The sequence below is a fragment of the Acomys minous genome (assembly GCF_964271855.1).
Source record: "Acomys minous genome assembly, chromosome: 4".
Taxonomy (NCBI): domain Eukaryota; kingdom Metazoa; phylum Chordata; class Mammalia; order Rodentia; family Muridae; genus Acomys; species Acomys minous.
The window spans coordinates 77,514,965-77,528,788 of record NC_140486.1 but is presented as its reverse complement, the minus strand read 5'-3'; positions in this window follow the sequence as shown (position 1 = coordinate 77,528,788).

The following is a 13,824-nucleotide window of genomic DNA, read 5'->3' as shown; positions in this document are numbered from 1 at the left end:
GACATGGAAGAGAAAATGCAGCTTTCCCTTTAAGAAGAGCCTCATCCTTTTATAACCAGTATTTGTGCACATAGTGCATGGCTGCCAGATAAGAAGTTATGACATCCTAGTAGTATTCATAGCAAAGAACAGAAGAAAAAGACCAGTTACAGTAGCGAAGAAGCCTTAAACATGCCTTGGCAGGGACTCAATGCTTTTTAATTCAGTGATTATGAAACACAAATAGGAAGCCTGCATTTGTTTAAATGTGTTCAGCAGCCTCCTGAAGTTGTGTTAAAGGAGTATGCCCTGTTATTATCCTTTGCTTCGCATTTTATAAATACCTCAGAAACATTTTAAATTATAAAATAAAAAGTTTGGGGCTATAGCTCAGTTGCCAGAGCATTTCCTAACATTCATGAGGCTTTGAGTTCAATCCTCAACACTGGAAGGAAAGAACAAAAGGAAGGAAGGAGAAAGGAAGGAAATAAAAGAAAAAAGTTGGCCATCGAAGTCATGTGTGAAAAGTTTTGCATGAAAATTATCTGAGAAAGCTGTTCTGAAGAAAACTCTGTGCCCTAGATCCCTAGTTTCAGATTCAGCTGATACACAATAGGTCCAGTAATTGAAATGTTTAATAAACACTCCAGACGGCTCTGATCAAGGACACTTGCCTGTCTACCCAGGACTATATCCTTGTAAAAAACTAAAGCCAGTTTCGAATCTAGACCAGTCATGCTAACTGAACAGACACAGAACCCTCTCACTTGTATGAACTTGCTCACATCACCAAGTCACTGTGCCGCCCAAAGGGACTTACTTCTGACCTGCAGCTTACAGTGAGGGAAAAAGGTGTGTCAACCAAAAGTTCAAACAAGCAATGGGTACGTCAGGAGGCTAAAAGGCCACCTTTAGCAGGAGCACCCCTCAGTCTGAGTGTCTGGAGATCTTTGCAATACACAGTGGAAAGGTCAGAAACAGCCAAGGGGAGAAAAGAAGTTCTAAATGCTGGTAAATGAAGTGATAAAAACACTTTGTTTGAACAAAGAGTTACCACTTAAAATGCCTTCGAAAGCAGCCCATAATAGCAAGTTGGTTCCAATGCCACATATTTGGTGGCTCTGAGGATGCTGTTATGGAACAATTCCCCTGAAGATCTGCAGCCCTGTTGCCAACCCTGCGTGCCAGGCACAATTGAATCTCCACCACGCTCTTGGCAGAGGCGTGCCTCTGAGACATTGTGGTTTTCAGGCATGGAATACATTCTGTTCTTCCACAGCTATAGAGAAAGGTGCTTAATATTAAAAACGTAAAACTTAACACCCTACAGTTAGTTCAACAAACCAACATTACCCACAAACACACTGAGAATAAGGAGCTTTCAATGGCTGTGTGGCTTTCATTGATGGATGACAGAGAATACAAAAGAAAAAACAGGCTCATTATAGTGAATGGCTGATGTGGGTTCAACTGCCAGGATTGCTGGCCGATGCAAAGAGGTACCTGAGAAAAACAATAGAAAAGTAAAGATTAGCCTATATGACCAGGCATAGTGAGGGGCCAAAGGCTTAACCTCAAGGAAACAGACCATTGGAATAAAATAACAAATGTGAAACTTACTTTTCTCAATGTTATTTTAGAAGAGGGAGAAGAAAGAGGAGGAAGAAAATGGAGGAGGAAATGGGAAAGGAGTTGTAGAGTCAGAAATTGAAATTATAATGGATTCAAAAACATAACAAGACGAAGAAGAAGAAGAAGAAGAAGAAGAAGAAGAAGAAGAAGAAGAAGAAGAAGAAGAAGAAGAAGAAGAAGAAGAAGAAGAAGAAGAAGAAGAAGAAGAAGAAGAAGAAGAAGAAGAAGAAGAAGAAGAAGAAGAAGAAGAAGAAGAAGGAAGAAGAAGAAGACGAAGAAGAAGAAGAAGAAGAAGAAGAAGAAGAAGAAGAAGAAGAAGAAGAAGAAGTACTCTACTGGTCCGAGAAATGGGCATAAGAGAATCTTTTAGACTTTCTGCTATTCTGACAACCTTTCCCCAAGTGATTTCTCTGCAGTACTGGCTTCATTTGATCCGGGGCACTGGTTCTGAGGGCAAATTCGTTTGACTCTATAAGTCAGTACTGAATGCAGCTCTCAAATGACTGCATCCCCACAGCAGTTTCCTTGCTTAGGCACTGGCTCCCCACTGCATACAGGGGCTTCTATGGCATGTGTCATTCAGCTCTCTCTCTCTCTGGTCTTCCCAGCTCATTTTATCAAATTAGAAAAGTCTTACTGGGTCTAGCAGAACAACGGTAATTTCCGGGAGACTGTATGCTGATTACCACTAGTCTCTTACGCCTGCCCCCCCCAAATCACATGAAAAATACCCCACACCTGAGCGGTGGGTGGCAGAGTGCTTGGGAAGGAAACATTTACTAGAAAATATCCCAAGAAAGATAACTTTCTGACCAGAGCAGCAGCATTTGTCTTATTTGTCTTATTTGTCTCTGACTTTTTTGCCTAACCATTTCTGGTCTGTACCAGTAGAATGACTATGAAGTAAGAAAAGCAAAAACAGATGTCAGGATCACCAGGGCAGGCATCAACCACTAAAGTGGGGAAGAACGGAATCTCGTTCTTCTAATCTTTAGTAGACTATCGGTCTGTCTATTCAAACTCAAACATAAGAAGTCAGGTAAAACACTCAAGGGAACATCCCAATATTGCTGTCTGTAATTTAAATAGAAAATGAGGCATGCAACAATATAGGTTACAAAATAATATTTAGTCTTTAAGAGCGACTCATCTAGTAGAGAAAGGTGACAAGTAAGTATGGCGGATGGGAAGCTACCATAGCCTCCCAAGGCAGTTGGTGAAGAAGAGGTAAAAATTTCACATCATGTGCACCAAGTCCCTATGTATGTGGTATGTACTCACCCCCGAGGAAATGAGCCAGTTAGTTCAAGCTAAATTAAGTTTAAAGGAAGGTTTCCTGGAGGTAGCTCACTGGTGTGGAGGAGGTAGAAAAGTCGCTCTGTAGACAGGGAGACAGAAACGTGTAGGGCACTTTTGTGTGTTTGTGCACACAATCTCTTCTAAGAAGAGTAGTCAAGTCAAAGGCTTTTGCCAAAACCAAGTTCTAGAAAAAGTCATTAACCTCCACTTGCACCCTCTTTTGCATATCCCACCCCACTGCCAACACACGTGGCTTCTGAAACCTGTAAAGGAATAAACAAAACTCTGTGCATTCGATCAGTTGAAGAATTTACACTTACTCAAGCCATGAACTGTAAGTACTTGCAAGTTAAAGTAACTGCACAAGCCTTATAATCCTGTCATTCTTTAAGGGGTTCCTATTAAGTCTTAAATGCTTCAGAGATTAAAAGGGTATATTAATGTTATTAGAGATTTGAGATAAAATGCCATGCCTTGCAGGGTATCTTTGCATTTAATGAAAACATTTTCATCACATTTCTAGTCTATTATGCCAGATCTTCATTTCAGACATTGTGAGATAATCTTATTTTAATTAGAAGAGATATAGCAAGTACATTAGAGTAATACAGTTAAATATATTCATCAACTTCTTGTCAGTTAACATGCCTCCTCCAGAGTTTGTTATGCCAATGTGCTATCAGAGGTATGAGCAGATTTATGTGTATAAGTTCAAAATGATTTCTAGAGAGACTTAAATGATTAAATTATTATTTTCTAAGGCGTTCCTATATAAACCTATGTATGAGCAGCACTGTCCAATATGATATCCACTGTCAAATACAGTGAGTACTTGCAATGTGTCTGTTTTGGGCTGAATATTATTTCACTTTAGCTATTTGAGTTGAATAAAATGTACTATTAAAGTTGCTTTCCCTGTTTGCTTTTTACTTTTTAAAAATATGGCAACCAGGATATTTTAAACTTGGTGTATAAGATATGTGGCATTCCTATTAGACACTGGGTGATGCCCTCTGTCCTCTAAACTATATATAAGGTCAAGCTTTGATTATCTGTGATGTATTAGTCATACACATAAATGGTAGATCATAGGTTAGCTCCTTCTAAATTTCCCCAAAAAAATCCAATTTGTTTTTCCCACTGATCCATAAGTTAAAGGAAAGAACAGGAAAACTTTTCGAAGCTATAGTCCATGAAGCAGATCTGCAGCTGTGGAAACGAACTGCTCAGAGCCTCCCAAAAAAGGCATGATCGTGGGCCTCCCATGAGCAGGGTGTGAAGACAAGTTAAAAGTATCTTGTTAGAGTATCAATTTCTATTACTATTACACTCAGGACCTAGACATCCAGGAGGGAAGTGTTTCCCTTTGTGTATTTACAACCTTAAAAGAGAAAGAGATGATAGTGGGAAGGTACATATATAAATAAGAAAGGTTGTTCTTTAAATAAACAATCATCTCTAGAAAACTGCCATAAAACTGTGAGCCAGGAGAATATGTGCAGCAATCCAAACAGAGCACACATAAACAAAGTACATAAATGCCAAACCAATAATGTAATAGGGCCACACAAAGATTTTAGATAAATTTTTCTATTGTCAAATAAAGGAAACGTAGAGCAAAACAGAATCAAACTGAAAACAAATGGCCCATGAAGAAATCAATAGAGCTCCTCATACGGGACACCAAGGCAGAAGGCACAAACCCCTCTAAGTACAAGGAAGCCAGGAATCCAACCAGAAAATACTAAGGTCACTCAGGGATACGAAGGTGATGCAGGGAGAATCTGTGACTCATGTACTTCAGTCTTCACTAAAGAAGACTTTAGGAAGACTTTCACTTCCATCTTTTTCTAAAGCACACAGGTCAAAGGGGTAAGAACAAATGGTAGAAAATGCAGGATTTTCCTAGACCTAGCTGACAAACTAAATGTAAATAAAAATCTCCAGAACCAGATGGCCTCCGACCAAGACTTCTAACAGAACCCCAGGGTAAACTGGGGAACTGTTAACAAACAGGCAACCTCGTATCAGCCACTATGGAGAACAGCCTGCCAGTGGGATTCAGGCTCAGGACTGTGTGAAGAAAATTACTCAGCCTGACTTTTTTATTTTTAAGTATAAGAGCTACTTGTTAACTGTATGTAAATTATTTATAGTCTCATTATATAACACAGATTAGCTTCAAACTTTCTATGTATCCCAGGCTGGCTTTAAACCCACAATCCTCTTCTAGAACCTCAGAATTTTGAATGCTTAAATTACAAACATACAATACTATGCCTGGCTAAGTTGGTTTTATTTTTAATGATAGATAAAATAATAAATGTACATGATCACAAGCTTCCACGTGATGTCGCAGTACACGTGTACATTGTATAATCTTCAAATTGGGTTGAATATATTTACCTTACCATTTCTCCAAGTTAGAAACACGCAAAATGCTTCCTTCTAGTTTTTTTTTTAATTACAGTATCTTAGAAACCTTATCATCATTACTCTAACCTCTTTTCTGTGTAATATTACATCAAAATTATTACTCATATCTAACTGTAACTTATGGCCCACAATCAAGCTCTACCCCTACTTCCAACATGCCTACCCTCAGCCCCCTGGTAATCACCATTCTACCTTCAACTTCTGTGAGATTAGCTTTTTTATATTCTGCGTTTGAGTGATGTCATAGAGTACTTGTCTTTTTGAGTCTGGCTTGTTTCACTTAACATAATAATGTTGGTTTCTATTCGTGTTGTTGCAAATGACAAGATCAGTCACAGTAATAAAGTGGGATACATGCCAGGGATGTAAGGAAGGATGGGCAAACACAAAATTTGTAAACATGATACACTAGATCAAGAGAATGAAATACTAAAAACAAACAAACAAGCAAACAAACAAAACAACAGCAACAACAACAGCAACAAGAAAACAAACACCTGAATAGAAGTCAGAAAAGGCATTTGAGAAACTCCAACATCCCTTCATGATAAAAACATTGAAGAAGTTGGATCTAAAAATGTGTACACTTCAACATAATAAACTCCTTATACAAGACAACAGCTAACACAATAATGAATGGAGAAAAGCTAAAAGCCTTTTCTCTAAACCCTTGAGAAATACAAAGGTATCAACTTTTACTACTTTTATTAAACATACCACTGAAAGTTATCACCATAGCGATTAGACAAGGAAAAAGTGTCAAAATTGGAAAGCAAAGAGGTCAAATTGTCACTGATTGTAAGGGACATGATCCTATAACCAGAACACCTTGCACTGGAGAGATGGCTTAGCAAGTCGAAGGGTTTTTTTCACAACATAAGAACCAAGACTGTACCCTTACATCCCATGGTGAAAAAACAAGACTGACATCTGAGAGTTGTTTTGGGGCCTCTACATATAAGCTATGGCACATATGCATTCCACACATGTGAATCACACAAATTTACTATCTTTATTGTTATTATAATTTCTATAATAAAAATCAAAGACTCTACAGTAACCTATTGGGATCAATAAATGAATTCAGTAAAGTTTCAGGGAATGAAATCAATATGCAAAAATCAATAGCATTGTTCTATGCTAACAGTGAATTATATGAAGTAGAATTCAAAAACCTTATGCCTATACTAGCTACAAGAAAGTCAACAAATAAATATAATGAAAGACCAAAACCACAAAACATTGATTATTTAATGAAAAGAGGACACAAAAATGGACACAGGTTCAGAGAAACAACAATATTACTAAAATGTTCACACCACCTATTATAATACACAGGTCCCGTGTAAAACCGATCAAAATACTGGGAGTATTGTTCATAGAAATAGAAAAAGAATTCTAAAAGGTTTACAGAACCAAATAATTAAAAATAAACACAAACAACAAAGCAAGAGGCATTATATTATCCACTATAAAGCTGTGGTCATCAAAATACTACTACCCTGACAAAAAAAGAAACATAGAGGGACCAGTAGAACAAAAGAAGTAAACCCATACATTTACAGAAAACTGATTTCCAACAAAGATACTAAAAGGATACAATGGAGAAAGAATCTTTTCAATGAATGACATTGAAAACTGAAATATCTACAAGCAACAGAGTGTGTGTGTGTGTGTGTGTGTGTGTGTGTGTGTGTGTGTGCAAGAAATAAAATCATACCCACAAAAATAAATCTCTACTCCCATGTTTATTCTGCACTCTTCACATATCCAAAAATTGAAAACAACCTAAGTGTCTATCAACTGATGAAACTTCTGTTAAAGAAAAGATGATGGATGGAGAGAGAAAGGCATCCTCATTAACTGCAAGTTGTGACTGCAAAGTGCTGCAGCCAGTCTGGAAATCAGTATGAAGACTCCTCAGAAAAGTAAAAGCAAATCTACTGTATGACTCAGCTATTCAGCTATATGCCTCTCTTTAGCATGTGCCCAAAAACTCAGAAAGAAAGAAAAAGAAAGACAGAAAGAAAGAAGGAAAGAAAGAAAGAAAAGAGAACGGCTATGCCCCATAGAATACTATTCCACCACTGTGATTTCTAACCTTGCTTAGGTGATGGCATCTGCATCAAGATTAAAGACAAAATACCTAGGACAGCTAGGTTTTTACGGTCCTGGCTAAGTAGAGATACTTCCAATGGCTTGGGAAACATGAACAAATAATAAGAAACACTGAAAATTCGTTGAGATTTTTTTAAAAAAGAGTTTTGGTCTATTGTTGAAAATATATTTACAAATTATATGATATGCAAGATTTGTTTAAAATACTCAAGAAGAAAATAATCAGAAAGAGTGATAAATAGCAAAAAGAAAGCAATGTTCCATAAGATGGGCACACTATAATTTATCTTCCCAAGCTGGGCGTGGTGGTGCACGCCTTTAATCCCAGCACTCGGGAGGCAGAGGTAGGCGGATCGATGTGAGTTCGAGACCAGCCTGGTCTACAAAGTGAGTCCAGGACGGCCAAGGCTACACAGACAGACCCTGTCTCGAAAAACCAAAAAAAAAAAAAATTATCTTCCCTTTATTTTGGCTTTTATGTGTTTCAGCATTGCTAAGAAGAGTAAATATTAATCAATAAATCGTATAGAAATGAAATAAAAAACACTTTCACAAAGTCTCACACACATTCCACATACACACCACACATTCACTCACACAAAATACAGTTTTCAGTTATAAAGAGTTTTTATAACAGAAAGGAAATAGCCCTGTGAACTCAACAAAAGATAAGTAAAATTTTCTCTGGATGACAAGGTGCTAATAGCAGTGTCCTTGATGAGGCAGAGTTGTCTATAATCTTTCGGGGGGAAAAAAGACCAAATGGAAAAATCAAGTGTAGGTGATTGAAACTTGTTTCTGTAGTGAACTGCTCAAATCTACAGGAAGAAAATGCCCTTCCCAGGCCTACTCAGATGGAAAGAGCAATGGCACACTATCTTTAATGTGTTCCAAGGTGAAACAGTTACTCAATATAGAAAGATACATATGAGAAATGAAATTTTGTCAATAGCTTAATTTTATATATTAAAAAAAGGTTTAAAAAACTACAACACAGCCATGCTGACAACTGGTTTGTTTCGCTTATGTGGCTAAAAAGAAATCCAAGGTTGACCCCAGTGGAAAAAAATTTTCTACAAATGTGTGTTCAGATAATTCCAATGCAGCAAAATATTGATTTTTTTTCTGGCTACCACACTCAATAGTAGTTCCACCAGGCAGGATAGAAGTGAGACAACAGTATGTACCATCATTTAACAACTGAGTATATTATCAAAAACAGCTCAAACAAAACTTTTCAACTTAAAAATATAGAGGCGTAGTATAATAAACACTTACAAAAAAAAAAACCAGTAAAGTGGCTGAATGACTTTATTCACCATATTCTACAGCTAAGTAAGGACTGTTTCTTGAAATGGGACAGCTTCAACTCTCCAACAAATACAATCAGTAAGATTTACTCCAAGTTACTGGTGAGCACTGATGGATACTTAGAAAACATATCCGGGGCTTTTGTAAACAACTTAAGAAGAGCACAGAATAAAAATTGCTGTAGCATCTTTAAGTGCCGTCTCTGGGTTAAGCAGTAGACTGCATGGAGAACCACATGAGTTTTATTGGATTAATTTTATCTTTAATGCGTTGGTGCCACTCTTCTTCTTCCTTATAATTTAGCATTAACTGTAATGAGACCAATCGTTCAGTTACATAATTCAATATCGCAAACCATAGCTGACAATGAGACTGTAGACTCGAGCTTGTGTACAAAAACATGCCCGTCAAGCACTGCAAGCATTTACATTATGATTTTCTATATTATCTCCATGTACAGTCTAATTCAGCAATGATTAGAAAATTAGCATTTGTAAATTGCTTTCCTTAGTTTTTTCTTAAAAGCTTTGGTAATTTCATGAATGTTATTTGACTAAACCCTTTATTCGTTCTGAAATGTACATTATATTTCTATAAAAATCATTATTTCAATATGTTGAAGTATTTTCTTCTAAACCCTAAGAACGCCGAATGGGTGGATAGATAAGTCATTTCATCAAATAGCCAAGAGCAGTTACTTTATACTCAAGGACACTCATCGAAAATTGAGTTTAGATGACAGCAGGAATGCTGTCTATCAAGGTGCCTGCTTGTCCGACCCCACTGAAAATGACCATAGCACTCCTGATTCCATGCTGGCTCATTCAGCACACTCTGACAACCATGTCTTCATGTTGTACATCCAAACAGCACACCCCAACAGTCACACCTTCATGCTGTACATCCAAACAGCACACCCCAACAGTCACACCTTCATGCTGTACATCCAAACAGCACACCCCTACAGCCACCTTCCTGCTGTATATCTGAACAGCACACTCCAACAGTCACACTTTCATGCTGTACATCCAAACAGCACACCCCAACAGCCACACCGTTGCATTGTACATCCGAACAGCACACCCCAACAGTCACACCTTCCTGATGTACATCCAAACAGCACATCCCAACAGTCACACATTCATGCTGTACATCCAAACAGCACGCCCCAACAGCCACACCGTTGCATTGTACATCCGAACAGCACACCCCAACAGTCACACCTTCGTGCTGTACATCTGAACAGACTGTCTTTTTCCCTTCAGCTCCACTTGCAGCTTAAACACCTGCGCTGGTTTTTTTTTTTCAGATTTGTAAACTATGAACTCAAAACTGAGATTAAAGTGAAAATTTTTCTTTCCTGGAGCAGATAGGAATGACAGTTTTACCTATAGCCCACATTAAGTGAGGGATGTCTTACACAGGGCAGTGCCTCACATGTCCAACTTGCCACAGTGTGCTTGGTTCTGCTTCAGGCTCAGTCTCTGTGATGCCTGCTAGATCTTAGGTAAATAGCAAAACACAAAAGCCTCAGGGTTATGACCAGTATTAACCCTTGTCTAAAACTGCTTCTGTGTGTGGTGTTTTGAGAAGAAAATTATTCCATTAGAACACCTAATTAGCTACAATGTTAATAGAGGTGAATTCCTCTGAATGACTTTATCGCTGATTTTATTCTAATTTCTTTAATATAGATTAATTTATTTAAAACCAGTAAAAGCATCAAAAATCTTTTAAATGTGTACTGCAAATTCCCATTAATACAACCTGGAAGGAAAATTTAGAGAAGACAATATCTCATTGGGGGAAAAACTTTTCAAGTTTTGTATTTTATGTAATGACTTCTTATTTCCCCTAAAATAGAAAAAGCAATTAATTTCCATCTTCACAGAAATTTTTAATTAAAATCCTCTCTAACAAAAGCCGGCTACAAAGATCCGTGGGGTTCCAGCTTAATTTTTGATGAGGACATATGATCACTGCCTACCACCTCTTATGCCTGAGAGAAACATACTTGAAGACAGTCTCTTATTGCACACAGAATACCACTATTTCACTATCCAAGTGACTTACATATTCTGAAACACCAAAGACATTGATGTTTGGGAGGAAAATGCCACAGAATTTCAAAAGAGAACTTTGAGGGTTCTCAGAAGTCACATGCAAATATAGTGGCTATTGGTGTGTATTTATTTGTATATACAAATATACGTCTCAGAGAACCAAGTAGGATTTTCACTTTACCTCATTTCTTTAAGGAGTTGCAATCAGCTGGTCCCTAAATAGCAGACACAGACTCAGCAGAAGGACCCAGGAATTATATCACACATTGTTTATGGCTGAGTGAGCTTGCAGAAAGCTGGTATGTGCTGAGCACACAGCTATTTGTCATGAAGCCATCAATCAAATTCAGTTGATAATAGAAATCCCTAAATAAATGAATTACAGAAATCAATGAGTCTGCTATTCTTTTGGAGTTTCGAATCACTGAAAAATTTACCATGGATTTAGGAGGCAATTAAGTCGAGGGGCATCAATACTCCCTTGTTCATTCCTCAGCTCTCTCAGCCCTAACAGCTCTGCTTATCAGACATCCAAAGTGACTGCTAACAACGGCCTCTGCAGATTCCATGGGGTCATTACAAGATTAAAGGCAGGGTGGAACAATCGGGAGGAAGGTACATGACAGAATCACAAGACACAGTGGAATTCCTTGGGACGGAGCCAATCATCTCTAGGAGTGTGGTTCTAAATCTCATTTGCGTATTATTACGACTAGGAAGGATAGATGGAGATTAAACTCCAGACCAAAAACCTCTCACATTTGCCTATAAATTTCACTTCAGTTTTGCCCTCACTTCACTCAGAGCAACAACTACTTTGTTGTGTCTCATTCTCATCTTTTCCTTTTGTCCCATTCCAAAGTTATCTTTATTAGTGCTTAAAACATCTAAATAATGCTCAGTAAAACATAGAAGCTAAAGACTTAAATAATTATAAAATCAATAAAATGCACTGAAGTTGGTTAAAACACATCTATAGATATGAGTAAATGGGACTATGCCAATGAAGTGTAGATACCTATGCAAAATAAAGCTTAATTCCTTCTCTGTTAAAAACACTGCTGCATAATACCATGATGGCGTTGTGCTTATGATGTGCTTGCTGCTGTATTGGACATTGAAAGCAAGACCAAATCACAATGTCTCCGCACCTGGTGGAAAAGACAAAGCAGTCACTGGCATGCAGTGTGAAAGTGTGACACTGAAGAAGACACATGCAGTGTGAAAGTGTGACACTGCAGAAGACACTGCATCAGAAGACTGTTAAGATTTAGGAGTGACAAAGCCAAAGGAGGCTCATAGGAGATTGTAAACTAGGTATTCATGGCTTAAATACTTTTGAAGAATATATCAAATTGGACCAATAAGTTCACTAGTGGCTATAGTACATACAAAGGAAGAGTGGAGAATTGCCTACCTCCTATTTTGGAAACTGTAAAACAGCTGTCGTGGCTGTGTTGGAAAGGGGGGAATGCTGAGATCCCTACACCCTAAGTGCACATTCTACCATCCACCTGCAGCATGTGGGCTATTTATAGAGATCTCTGTGTTGGGGTTCCCCTAAATTTGCAGTCTGGGCATGAATTGAAAGTCTAATTATATTCTAATATTCGTGGAGGGCTGTCCTTCTTGGTCATCAGCACGTATGTCGCACAATTGACTTCTAGCTATGCACTATTACATCTACTCATGTAGCTTGTAAACACTTGGAAGAAAAACTGACACTGAGGAAGCTAATGCATTTCTCAGGCAATGCAATTACTGAGGTGCATCACTGCTGAAAACGTAAATTAAGTCCCTTATTTATTCTCGTATTTCTATCTGTCATCTTCTTCCATCCTTGTCAAAGGCAGTTTTTAGTATGTACCAAAATAGGCAGCTTGGTCTGTTTGAATACCCTCTGATTATACGGGTTGTGTTGTCTTTGTAACTGTTCCTATGTAGCTGGCAGAGAGGCTTGCCTACAAATGATTGGTGAACAGAACCATCAATCAGCCCATCTGATGGTGTCATGGAAACATATGCTGTAGGCCAAGCCAGTGGAAGTATAGGACAGTATCGTCTGGAGTGTTAATGATCTGAGAGGCTAAAACCACAAAAGAAACTACAATGTTATTTGCATAAGTCTAACAAAAATAAAATAATGACGAGGTAATGCAAGTTTCAAAAATGCACTTTATTCAAGTTACACAATTGGGAAAACGTATTTTCTCACCTAAGAAGCCCAGAGTTTCAGAGTTGAATGATTCCGTCTTTCCACAATAAACACAGACTTCACTGCAGATTTCACAAGCCTCACACAATTAAATCATGTTCCACAGCTACAGGGGAGATCAACACTCAAACTTTCCTCATCTCTGTGGCCATAGCTCTATCATGTGACTGGCCCTAAGTCAGTGTGGTTGGCATTAATATAAATGATACAACCATAAGCTAATAAAGACCCGCCTCACAGTGCAGCTTGGGAGGGTCCCACTTTCTTTCAGGAGCCTGACCTAAGCAAGGCATCTGAAGCAGGAGACTGGAGGTTGAGAGACACAGCAAGACTTGTTACAAAAGGAATCACTCCAGGATTCACAGTGCTCAATGACCTTATTTTCACCTCACAAGATCATATAAACAACAGACCAAATGCATCTTCTGTAAACAATAGCACACTCGTGTTTATGTTGCTGCATGCCTTTAATCCCAGCACTGCGGAACAAGCAAGCAAATCTCTGTTCGAGGCCAGCCTGGTCTATAAAGTGAGTTTCAGCATGTCCACAGGTATACAGAGAAACCCTGTCTTGAAAACAAACAAACAACAACAAAATAAAATAAACAAAAGGGAAAAATTTAAAACATAATATTATACATCACATTAAGTGCAGTGGGTTTTAGTGAAAAAAATACAATGTTCCACTATTGTGGATTCTTTCCAAAATAATTATTGGAATTTCTCTGCTGTCTCAAATGGGGTGAGTACAACTTGCTTGTGTATTTCTTT